This window comes from Condylura cristata, unplaced genomic scaffold, assembly GCF_000260355.1.
Source record: "Condylura cristata isolate star-nosed mole 26May11 unplaced genomic scaffold, ConCri1.0 scaffold00015, whole genome shotgun sequence".
Classification (NCBI taxonomy): domain Eukaryota; kingdom Metazoa; phylum Chordata; class Mammalia; order Eulipotyphla; family Talpidae; genus Condylura; species Condylura cristata.
This window is the reverse complement of record NW_004567116.1, coordinates 41011243-41022944: the sequence shown is the minus strand read 5'-3', so window position 1 is coordinate 41022944 and position 11702 is coordinate 41011243.

Below are 11702 nucleotides of genomic sequence, written 5' to 3'. Positions count from 1 at the left end.
GGTCCAGCTTTGCGTGAGAGATGATTTGGGCGCCCGCTCGCTCGAGCCAGCCCCGAAGACTGGATCGGGCGGGCCACAACAGCGAGGGCCCACGCAGGGGTCGAGGGATAGGGTTCGGGGAGGCAGAAGCATCCTCATCTTGTGCATATCCACTCATGTCCGTCTAGAGAAGGGGCACCCAGCCGCGGGGGGGCTCAGAGACAGCCCCCCTTGTCAATGGAGGAAAGCCCGTGGCGCTGTGTGCTAGAACGCTGCAGTAGCGCTCTGCAGTAGCGCTCTGCTGCACTGAGGCACTGGTTTCGAGATTGAGGTGGAAATGTGTGAATGACTAATCCTGGCACGCAGTTGGGGCTCAGGGCTTCCTTTCCAACAGAGGCCCAGGCTCACCAACGGCCTGTTTCAGCACTCTTTTCGAATGGAGAAATTCAGGTGCCTGAAACCTCCTATCCAGGGATCCCAGTCTGGGTCAATGATTCCATCCACCTCGCAGTCACTCAGATTGATCGGGCTTCCCACCCCCTCAAGCCTCTGTCCCAGGGCCTCCCAGATGTAGCTTGCCTGGATAGCTTCAGTCCCTCCAGGAGCTTCCCACACGGCCTAGGAAGACTTTCAAATAAGCGGCCATGACGACGATGTTCCAAGATTGCACCCCTGGCTGATGCCCCCACTTGCACCCCATTCCACTGCCTATGCCCTGGGCTGCAGGCCTCAGGCCCCTAGTATTGCTTTTTCTGGAAGATTTCACCTTCCCTGGTCACCAGTCCTGAATTAAGGCCTCAGCTTTAATGCCACCTCCACCAGGTAGCCCCAACTCCCTTTCCTCAGCATCCTCACACCATTGTCCTGCACCTCTTCCAGGGCCCTAAACTCGCGCTGCCCCTTCGGGGTTATTTGTGGTGGCTCCCGGAGGGCAGCCTGGGGAAACAGAAGTTCAGTCTGGGGAAACAGTAGTACTTGGTGAAGTGGGAAGCTCTGGGCTCCAGTCTTCACTGCCCACCTCTGTCCTTTCTGAGCCTCGTTTTCCTGTCTGTCTAATGTAAGTGTGTGCTGGTCAGTTACAGGCCAGTTGTGGGGCTCAGTGAGGCCCCGTCATATAAGGTGCTAGGGCACCTATGCTACTCCCTGGTATTTGTGCTGAAAGCAGGGTTGTTGAGGGTTAAGTGGACAGGTCCATGTCAAGCCCTAGAGTGGGCCCTGGAGCCATGTAAATGCTCAGCATCGGTTAGCTGGTGTTATTTTCACTTAGCCTGACCCCTTCATTTTGTGAAGGCTCTGGGTCCCCAGAAGCAGAGCCATGTATATAAGTCCCAGCATCCCAGAATGTTAGAATGTGAAGGGCTCACCTCAGAGCCCATTTCTGGCAACCCACATCTTCTCTGACAGGTGAGGAGAGACTTGGAGCGAGACAGCCATCTCCCCAGGGCACCCAGCCTCAGAAAGAGAGAGGTTTTGAGACAGGCCAGGAGGAGTCTGGCTGCCCAACCAGTTGGGGGGGTGGAGGGGGAGGCTTTAGGGATGCTCTGGCTCAGGACCCTGCTTTTCGGTTTTCATAACACTCAGTCATCCATTGGTGCCAGCCTTGGCCTGACACATAGGTGCTTGTCCCATTTAATTTTCCCACCACCCTCTGCAGGGTCCCTTATTATCCTCACTTTAGAGGTGACACAGTGAGCTCCAGGGAGACACTGTGGGTTGCACAGTTAGGAAATGACAGAACTGGGATCCATACCAATGCTGAGTGACCCCACTCTTGTGCTGTCCCCTCTGTCTCTTCCTCTTCTCTCTTCCAGGATTCCCCACCTCTGCAGGCTCCTTCACTCACCCTGATCGGTGCTTTCCTCTTCACATGTACAGTGTGTGCGTGTATCTAGCTCTGTGTCCACTGTTTTCCTTATTCAAATGACCTCATTCTAATCTGATCATCTCTACAAACACCTTACTTCCAACGTGTTTATAAGGTTACATTCTCAGGTCCTGGGAATTAAACTTCAATAGCTTTGGGGGAACACAATTCAACTCTTAATAAGCTAGCCTCATATTAATGAATCCTATGATTTTCTCAATAGATAGGGGAAAAGCCTTTAATAAAACTCAACACCTAATTATGGTACATTCCAATACAGTAGCAGCTGAGAGATACTTTATCAACATGATCAAATAAGCCAGCATCTTATTTAATCAAGAAATTTTAGAAGGCCTTCCTGGTAGCAAAGAGGTCTCAGTGCTATCAAACTATTGCCAGCCACTGTGGCAGAAGTTCAATCCCCAGCCAGGGAGCTGACTCACATGATGCAGCAGACCTCTCCTGTCTTGCCCACTCAGCAGAGAATTTCAGTAGATCTGCCTGCTCTGCTCCCCACTTTGTCTCTAGTGAGCCCTCTCACCCCCTGTACCTCTGCCTTACACCCCAGTTCTTGTATGCAAAGAGAGAGAGAGAGAAATTTTGGGAAATTTTCCTGTAAGATCAGGAACAAGGCCAGGATGGGCTCTATTTCCACCACAATTACAGGTGAACCAGACGTATTACTAATCCAATTAGACACGATGAATCAATTGGACACTTAAGAATAGGAAGAAATTAGGGCCCTCCCTGGTGGCACAACAGGTTAAGGCACATCTCTAGCTAGCTAGCTGCAGCCACTTCAACACGAGTTCTATCCCTGGTCAGGTAGCTGACCCACATGGAGCGGCAGACCTCTCCTGACCCGCCCGCTGCTCCCCTCAGCAGTATACTTCGTCGATCTGCCTGTTCTGCTCCCCACTCTGTCTCTGTTGAAGCCTCTTACCACCTCTGTACCTCTGGCCTGTACCCCAGCTCTGGATGAACAAATAAATAAATCCTAAAAAAAAAAAAAAGGAGAAATTAAATTGTCTCTCTATTTGTAAATGATATGATGTAATACCTAAAAAAAAAAAAACTCTGGAGAATTAATATAAAACTAAGTCAAATGGTAAAAGGTTTCAGTAAAGTAGTGGTATGTAAAATTAAAAACAAAATTCAGTTGTACATATACACGCAATAAACAGAGGTCATAGAGGACAGAAAACCCTATTTATAATAACATTCAACAAGAGCAAATCCTTAGCATCAAATTTAATGAGAGATGTATAAAACTTATAGGAGTAGAATTTTAAACATTCTTGTATGACCCTAGAGAACAAATGGAAAATCATCCTCTGCTCCTGGATGGAATGTGTCAACATCATGAAGCTATCAATTCTCCCTAACTTCATTAATAAACTCAATGCAAACCCAATGCTAGTACCAGCAAGCTGTTTTATGAAAACAGACAAATCGATAACAAAGTCTGCTGGGGAAAATAAACAGGCAAGAATGGGAGGGAGAGTGAAGCAGGAAGTTCCCCAGGTCTGCCTAGGTTCTGCTGTTTTCTCAGCCTGCTGCCTGGGGGAGTCTGTTGCTTGGACCCTGCTGCTCGCTGGCGCTGACTGTCCCTACAGTACAAGGCTCCTCACACAGCCTGTACAAAACTTCGCCATTCCTGTCATTCGGGGCTCAGCCTTTGGGACTGACCCCACTGAGCCCGCCTGTGTGACAAGTGCATCTCTCTCTCCAGAGCTCTGAGCACCGTCTGACTTCTCTGGGACATTGTGGTAACAAAAATACTGGAAAAGAAAAACTGTGAAGGGAACGTAGCTTTTATGAACCTTAAAAAATGAAAGCTTCTGGGGCCCTCCCTGGTGGTGCAAGTGGTTAAAGAGTGGCACTATGAAACTATCTGCAGCCACTATAGCATGAGTTCGATCCCTGGCCAGGGAGGTGAAACACACGGCACAGCAGACCTCTCCCATCTTGCCCGCTGCTCCCCTCGGCAGTGCATTTCAATACATCTGCCTATTCTGCTCCCCACTCTGTCTCTGGTGAACCCTCTCATCCACAGCCCCCTCTCTGATCTGTACCCCAGTTCTTATATGACATAAATTTAAAAAATCATTAAAAAATGAAAGCTGGCCCTCCCTGGTGGCGCAGCGGGTTAAAGCACAGCACTGAGAATCTAAAGCCGCTTCCGCATGAGTTCGATTCCCGCCTGCCCCGGAAGGGACCACATGGCGTGGCAGACCTCTCCTGACCCGCCCGCTGCTCCCCTCAGCAGTGTACTTCATCCATCTGCCTGTTCTGCTGCTCACTCTGTCTCTGGTGAAGCCTCTCACCCTCCGCATCTCTGGCCTGTACCCCAGTTCTATATGAATAAATAAATAAATCTTTAAAAAAAAGATTTATTTGTTTATGCTTATAGAACTGGGGTACAGGCAGAGGTGAAGGGTGAGAGGTTCATCAGAGACAAGAGTGAGGAGCAGAACAGGCAAATCTACCGAAATACACTGCTGAGGAGAGCAGCGGGTGGGTCAGGAGAGGTCTGCTGCACCATGTGGGTCACCTCCCTGGCTGGGGATCGAACTCATGCTGCAGTGGCTGTGATAGCTTCATAGTGCTGCGCTTTAACCCGCTGCGCCACCTAAGCTCAACTACATCTTTATCCTAGTAAACTGAGACACCATGCATGCTATATGCAAAGGTGGACTTTGTCATAAACAGTGCCTAGAAAACTGGGGAGCTGTTTAGGAAAAGCTAAAATTAGAACCATATGTCACACCCAACAAAAGAATAACTACATGGATTAGAATTCTCATTTCTAAAATGATAAAGGACCAGAAAAAAAAAAAAAAAACATGAGTGATTTCATCTGTAATTTTGATGTTGGGAAAGAATTTCCATGACCTAGGCCCATTATAGACAAAATTGGGGACCCTCCCTCAGGCATATGTGGGTCCACGGTGTTAGGAGGCTCCAGGCAGCTGAGGGGGTGTTACTCAGCTTGGCACTGGGGGAGAGGGGTGTGGCTTTGAAGTGGGGGGAGATAGTGCTGAATGATAGAGCCCAAGGGGTCTCCCCAGCCTTAAATGACATGTAGGTCCTGAGGGCAGCCAAGGAAGGTAGATCCAGGTTCTCGTAGCTCCTGGGGACAGAAGCTTGTCAACCTAAGCTTTTGGGTTTAGTTGAAGGTTTTAGGGGGGTTGGGAGGAAGGGCCTCTGAAAAGCTGAGATCAGGTGGGGTTGGAGGAGTCTCTAGCCATATTGGGAGCTGTCCCCTATGTCTGGGGGGCTCCCTCTCCCCAATTCTGTGAAGAACTTAGTACTGTTGAGGTGTGTGGGGATGGGGTTCAGAACACTTCAACCTGGGCCCACAGAATGGCCACTGTGGAGAGGACTGTGGCGTGCAGGAGGAGCAGGGAAGCTGGCCGGCAGCTGGCATCAGGAGACATTCCCAGCACAGCTTCCTCTGTCAATGTGCTGGGTTGCTGTAGGGGCAGGGTGGTAGGGTCTGAAGCAACTGGGGTATGATATGAGGGACCCCATCACCCCATGTGCTGCCACAGGCTCCCAGGACTCCTCACGCAAACTCCTCTAAGTCTGGGGCCCACAGAGGCCCCTGTCTGCCTGCCATCCCACCCTTACCTGAAGGAGCCACTGTCTATGCTGACACCCCCCTCACTCACCTCTGCCTCCTCCCAAGTCAGGCACCATCTTACCCGCCATCACCACCTATTATTGCTCTCCAAGACCCCCGCCTGCTCCCCAGATCCCTTCTACCCCAGCAGCCAAATGAACTTTCCAAAATACAAATCCGATCTTCCACTCTGGTAGGCAGGATTAAAAATAAAAGATGACATTTTAACAACTGATGTCATTTCTTTCTGCCTTTTTGGGAGCATCAGATTTAACCTTCTAGAAAGACTGTCCTTCAGCTGGGAACATACGTGAACGGGCCAGATCCTTACTCAGAGGACTGCAGGAGGAAGGAGGGGAGAAGGGTCCGTGGCCATCCGGGTGGAGAGGGGTCATCTCTAAAACTCCTCAGAATGTTGACACTGGTGGAGCAGCTCTCCAAGCTTCAGTTTGGGGGGGACCATTCAGGTAATGATGGGGAGACCTGAGTACCCCTGGGGTGTCTTTGTGTGAGGCCCAACCCGTGGGGCTGCCGTAAGCTGGCCACCAAGTTGGGCTGGGGCTCCCCCTGGCCCACCTTGGTTCTAGAGTCACCCCTTTTGTCCAGGTCCCCTGTGTCTGCACTTGAGGGTCCCTGAACGGGCCCCTCCCTCAGTGGGGCCACTTGCTCCAATCCTGTCCCCCCTCCCGTCTCAGCACTCAACCTTCTACAAGCATCTCCCTACTGCCGCTGCTGGGGTTCTCCGCACTCTGGTTTGTCGACTTCTGTGTCCTTGGCCCACAGCCCCCTCTGGTCCCCGCTGGCTCCTACTCGGTTTTCATTTTGTCCTCCATTATCCCCATTCCTGCCTGAGGCAACCGATCCAAGGTGCTTAATATGTGTCTATAGGTAATGTCTTAGTTATATTGACATACATGTAATTTTATTTCTGCCCTTTTCTCTCTTTTTAAAAGATTGATTTATTTATGCATGCAAGAACTGGGGTACAGGCCAAAGAACAGGGGTGGGGGCTGAGAGGATTCATCAGAGACAGAGTAGGGAAGAGAACAGGCAGATGTACTGAAATGTACTGCTGAGGGGAGCAGCAGGCAGGACTTACTCACATCGGTCATCTCCCCAGCTGTGGATTGAGCCTGTGGACATTGTCACAGTGCTGTGCTTAACCACTGACGCCACTTGGGAGGCCTCTACTTCTCATACTGTTGCACTAAGTGTTAAGGTATTGAGATCCCTCCTTGTCTCTGTGGATAGTGTCTAGACCTTTGCTTTCAGTTCCTCAGTGGCCCGGGAGGGACTGGACTCTGGGGAATGGACCTCTCAGTGGCCTGCAGTGAGTATCCTCACGTGTGCAGGTTAAATTTCCTTGGGGACATTAACTCAGAACCCTGTGGTTGGGAGACAGGAGCCATGTGGGCCACTCGTGTGGGCCACTCCGTGTAATGCAGGATGTCACTCAGAAAGCCCAGTCCCAGCCACCACGGGCCCCTAAGCACACATCTCTGACATTGGCATTTATGGGACCTTCTAACTTCTAATTGTCTGTAAGTGTAACCATCTCATTGTTTTCATTTGTCTTTTATTCTGACCTATAATCATTTGGAGGATATTCTCCAAGAAACAAGTGCTGGTGAAGATATAGAGAAAAGGGAACCCTCACATGCTCTGGGTAGGAAATATAAATGGGTGCAAGCACTGTGAGGACCCTAAAACAATCAGAATAGAAACATTAGAGGATCCAGCCATCTTCTAGATGTTTACACAAATAAGGTGAAGACACTAATTAAAAAATAGACCTCCCCCCCACCATGCTCATCACAGTCCTATTTATGACTGAGATAAAGAAACAAACTTAGTGTCCCTCAGTAGGTGAGTGGCTAAAAAGATGTGGTATGTACACACAATGGAATATTACTCAGCGATGAAAAACAATGAAGTTTTACCATTTGGGACAACATGGTGGTTGGATCTTGAGCACCCAAGTGAAATAAGTCTGATAGAAAAAGACAAACACCCTATGATTTCACTCAGTATGTGGGATGTAAAGAAACAAGACAAATGAAAAAACAAAAACAAGCTCTTACATTAATGGTTATGGGGGAAGTGAATGTGAAATATGAGGGAAGTGAATGAGGGGGTACAGGGGTTGAGCTCTGTGGTGGTGGATGTGCTATGTGCACAGTATAATGCTGTACTCCTGGAATATAACATTATCAGCCAATATTACCTCAGAAAAAATTTATTAAAAGACACTTTTAATAAATTGAGGTTTGGGACAGTATTCTAGATATTGACTTGTTACTGGCGTTAGGCAGGGTAAATGTGTCTCCAACATCAACCTCTGTGTTCTTCATTGAACAGACATTTTTTAAAAAAGATTTATTTATTTATGCATACAGAACTGAGGTACAGGCCAGAGGTGCAGGGGCAGTTAGAGGATTCACCAGGGACAGAGTCGGGAGCAGAACAGGCCAAATGAGGAAGTACACTGCTGAGGGGAGCAGCCGGTCAGGAGAGGTCTGTGGCGCCGTGTGGGTCAGCTCCAGGGCAGGCGGGATCGAACTCATGCTGAAGTGGCTTTAGCCACAGTGCTGTGCTTTAACCCGCTGTGCCACCAGGGAGGGCCAGAACAGACATTTTTAACTTTAATATACTCAGAGTCAAGTTGTTTACAAATTTTATCATTTCTGAGCTGGAAAAATTTGAAGTCTTTCTCCCTCTAGGTCACAAAGACATTTTACTGTATTTTCTTCTGCTAGCTTTATGGTCTTACACATCAAATTCAGACATGTAACCCAACTAGGGTTCATCCTTAGCCGTGGAGCTGGGTGAAGACCAACTTTACTTTTTCCCATAAAGGGAGCCCGTTTTGCACACCATCTGCTGTAAGTCCACATCCCGACACACGTGCCTTGTTGCCGCCTGCTAGCTCCTGCCTTTTCTGTAGATTCCTGCATGAACGATACTCTGTTACCACTGTCTTGTGTATTCAGTGAGGCAAATGTCACCGGTAACTTATTATTATTTTTTTTTTAAGGAGAGAGATGCTATTACTTATTTAGATTTTATTTATTTATGCATACAGATTTGGAGTACAGGCCAGAGGTGCAGGGATGGTGAGACGATTCCCCAGAGACAGAGTGGGGAGCAGAACAGGCAGACTGACAAAGTACACTGCTGAGGGGAGCAGCAGGTGAGACAGGAGAGCTCTGCTGTGCCATGTGGGTCACCTCTAGGTGGGGGATCGAACTCACACTGAAGTTGCTGAGGCCAGCTTCACAGTGCTTCACTCCAACCCACTGTGCCACCAGAGAGGGCCCCTTTAACTTAATTTTTTAAAAAAGATTTATTTATTTAAAGATACAGAACTGGGGTACAAGCCAGAGGTGCAGGGGCAGTGAGTCTTCACCAGGGACAGAGTGGGGAGCAGAGCAGGCAGATCGACAAAGTACACTGCTGAGGGGAGCAGAGGGCGGGTCAGGAGAGGTCTGCCGCTCTATGTGGTCACCTCTGGGGCAGGCGGGGATCGAACTCATACAGAAGTGGCCTTAGCTTCTCAGTGCTGTGCTTTAACCTGCTGGGCCACTGCTTGCGCCCCCTTTAACTTATTTTTAAAGGTATAGCTATTTATTTACATTTTAGAGCAAGTTGGGTCCCTAAAAAAATTCCGAATGGAATTTTGATTAGGGTTGCATTGGCTTTAAAGATTAATTTAAAGAAGAACTGACTTCTTTATAATAAATATAGAATAAAAACTTCTTTCTTTCAGATCATTCTCTGGGTGCTTTTTTAGAGTTGAGTTTCTTTTTTCCCAGGCCTTGTATATTCATTTACTTTCTAGATACTTGACATTGTTTGTTATTATTGTAAGTGGGATTTTCTTCTAATTTATTTTTTTTTTAATGTTAAGCCTTTAAAAAGTTGAAAGAATAGAATGAGGAACAACTTTGTCCTTAGTAAATATTTTGCCATATTTGCTAGATCTCCTTCCCGCTCTCAGATACGCTCACGCTTTTTTTCTGAACCACTGGAAAGTTTCAGATATTATGAATGTTCTCTTTTGTAAAAATGACATTTTCTTGCTGCTCACGCCTGGTATAGGGAAATGCCATTTCGTCTTTGTACCTTGCTTTTGTAGCTGGAACACTTAGTACAAAGCTGCTGATGTTTTAATTTTACCACAATTTGAATTACATTTTATATTATGATCTTTACTAACTGTGATTCACTTGATATTTCTATTTTGGTCCCTTTTAATTTTTTTCACTGTGGATTTCAGACTTTACCACCCATTCATAGGTCTTACTTACCTGTTTGAAAACTGCTGCTTTGGAATTGGTTGGGGCCCTCCCTCTGCACCCCCATTGGCTGTGCTTCGGTGAGGCCCCCACACCTACCCTCTCTGGTGTCACTCCTGGTGCAGGTGGATAGAGACCTGCCTGCCTGAACTCATTACTCTCAATGCTCTGAGCCCTGACATGTGAGTCCCCAAGTGTCCCCTCTCCAGGGCTGGATTTCAGCTGCAGTCAAGCCCGGCTCCTTGCTCTGCCACTGAACTGCAGGGTAATGCTGGGTTGGTCACTGCTCCTCTCTGGGGTGGGGGCAGGGAGGACACCTTTTGGGGCTCTTCAGGCTCAGACTTCCTGTCTCCCCATAATTGCTATTTGCTCTTTTCTTCCTGCCTCAAGGGGGTGGCAGCAAGCATGGGGTGAGGAAAGATAAGGTGGGATCTAAGGGTAGAGCTCCACCTGGCCTGTGCCTCAGCACCTACCGGCCTGCTTCCAAGCCCATTGAAATGAGGAGAGCTGGGGCCATGGATAATGCCAGGGCTGTGTGTGTGTGTTTAATAAAAGGATGGTTTATAATGAGGTGTACCAACCCCTGGGGGAGATTTGGAAATTTGTTAAGGAGTTTTGTTGTTATTCTGCAGAATTTACATATCAAAGTGGTTAGTCTTTAAAAGTATTTTTAGTTTGCTTTTTGAATTTATAATTAAAGAATTATAAAATTTTGGGGCCTCCCTGGTGGCCAAGGAGACCCAAGTTCAATTCTAGCCAGGGAGGTGACCCACCTGGCGCAACAGACCTCTCCTGTCTCATCTGCTGCTCTCTTCAGCAGTGTATCTCAGTCAATTTGCATGTTTTGCTCCCCACTTTGTCTCTGGTGAATCCTCTCACCAACTTCCCAACCTCTGGCCTATACCCCTACACCAGTTCTTATACACACACAAACACACACAACGAATTATATATTTTAAAAAATGCATGGCCAGATTATATTATCTAAGCATTTCATTGCATTAATTTGTGATAGAAGGGGAGTTGGATCTGCTTAAGGTTGCAAACCCATGAGGTTTGATCATTTTCTTTTTACTGTCTTTTCAAATCTATTTTCTTTGTATCATGTCATTAAATATATATATATTTATAAGTATATATATATATATTTAAAAGATTTATTTATTTATGCATACAGAATTGGGGTACAGACTAGAGATGCAGGGAAGGTGAGAGGATTCACCAGAGACAGAGTGGGGGGCAGAACAGGCTGACTGACAAGTACACTGCTGAGGGGAGCAGCGGGCGGGTCAGGAGAGGTCTGCCACGCCATGTAGGTCTCCTCCGGGGCAGAGATCGACTCATGCTGAAGTGGCTTTAACTTCTTGGTGCTGTGCTTTAACCCGCTGCACCACCAGGGAGGGCCCCCATGTCATTATATTTTTGAGCCTTCTCTTACCTTATTGTACTCCCCAGTGTTGGACATTGCTGAACAAAAATGGTGTGATGGACACTAGTCTTTTTCTGAATCTTAAAGGAGATGCTTTCCATCTTTTTCTAGGTGAAATCATAGATGGATGCTGAATTTTATTTAAAGAAAAACTTCCTGCAGCTAAGAGACTCATATTTACTTCTTTTGGTTGATGTGCCACATTGACAGATGCTCCCTTTTTATTCGTATATTTTGATTGCTTTTCTAGTGCTAAACCCACCTGTGGTAAATCTGCTAGGTATTGACACATTGTCACTTTTCACTAGCTAGCATTTCCTGTGGGCTTTTATCTCCGTGTTTGTAAGACAGGACCATCATTCTCCTTGTTATAGAACCCTCGTCAATTATGTTGTCCCCGAAAAACGTAGTTGAGAGCATCCACTCCCAGGACCCACATTTACACCAACCTAAACGACAAAGCTACTGCCTGCCATAAAAACTGTGTGCAGGGTGCGCCCCCTGGCGGCC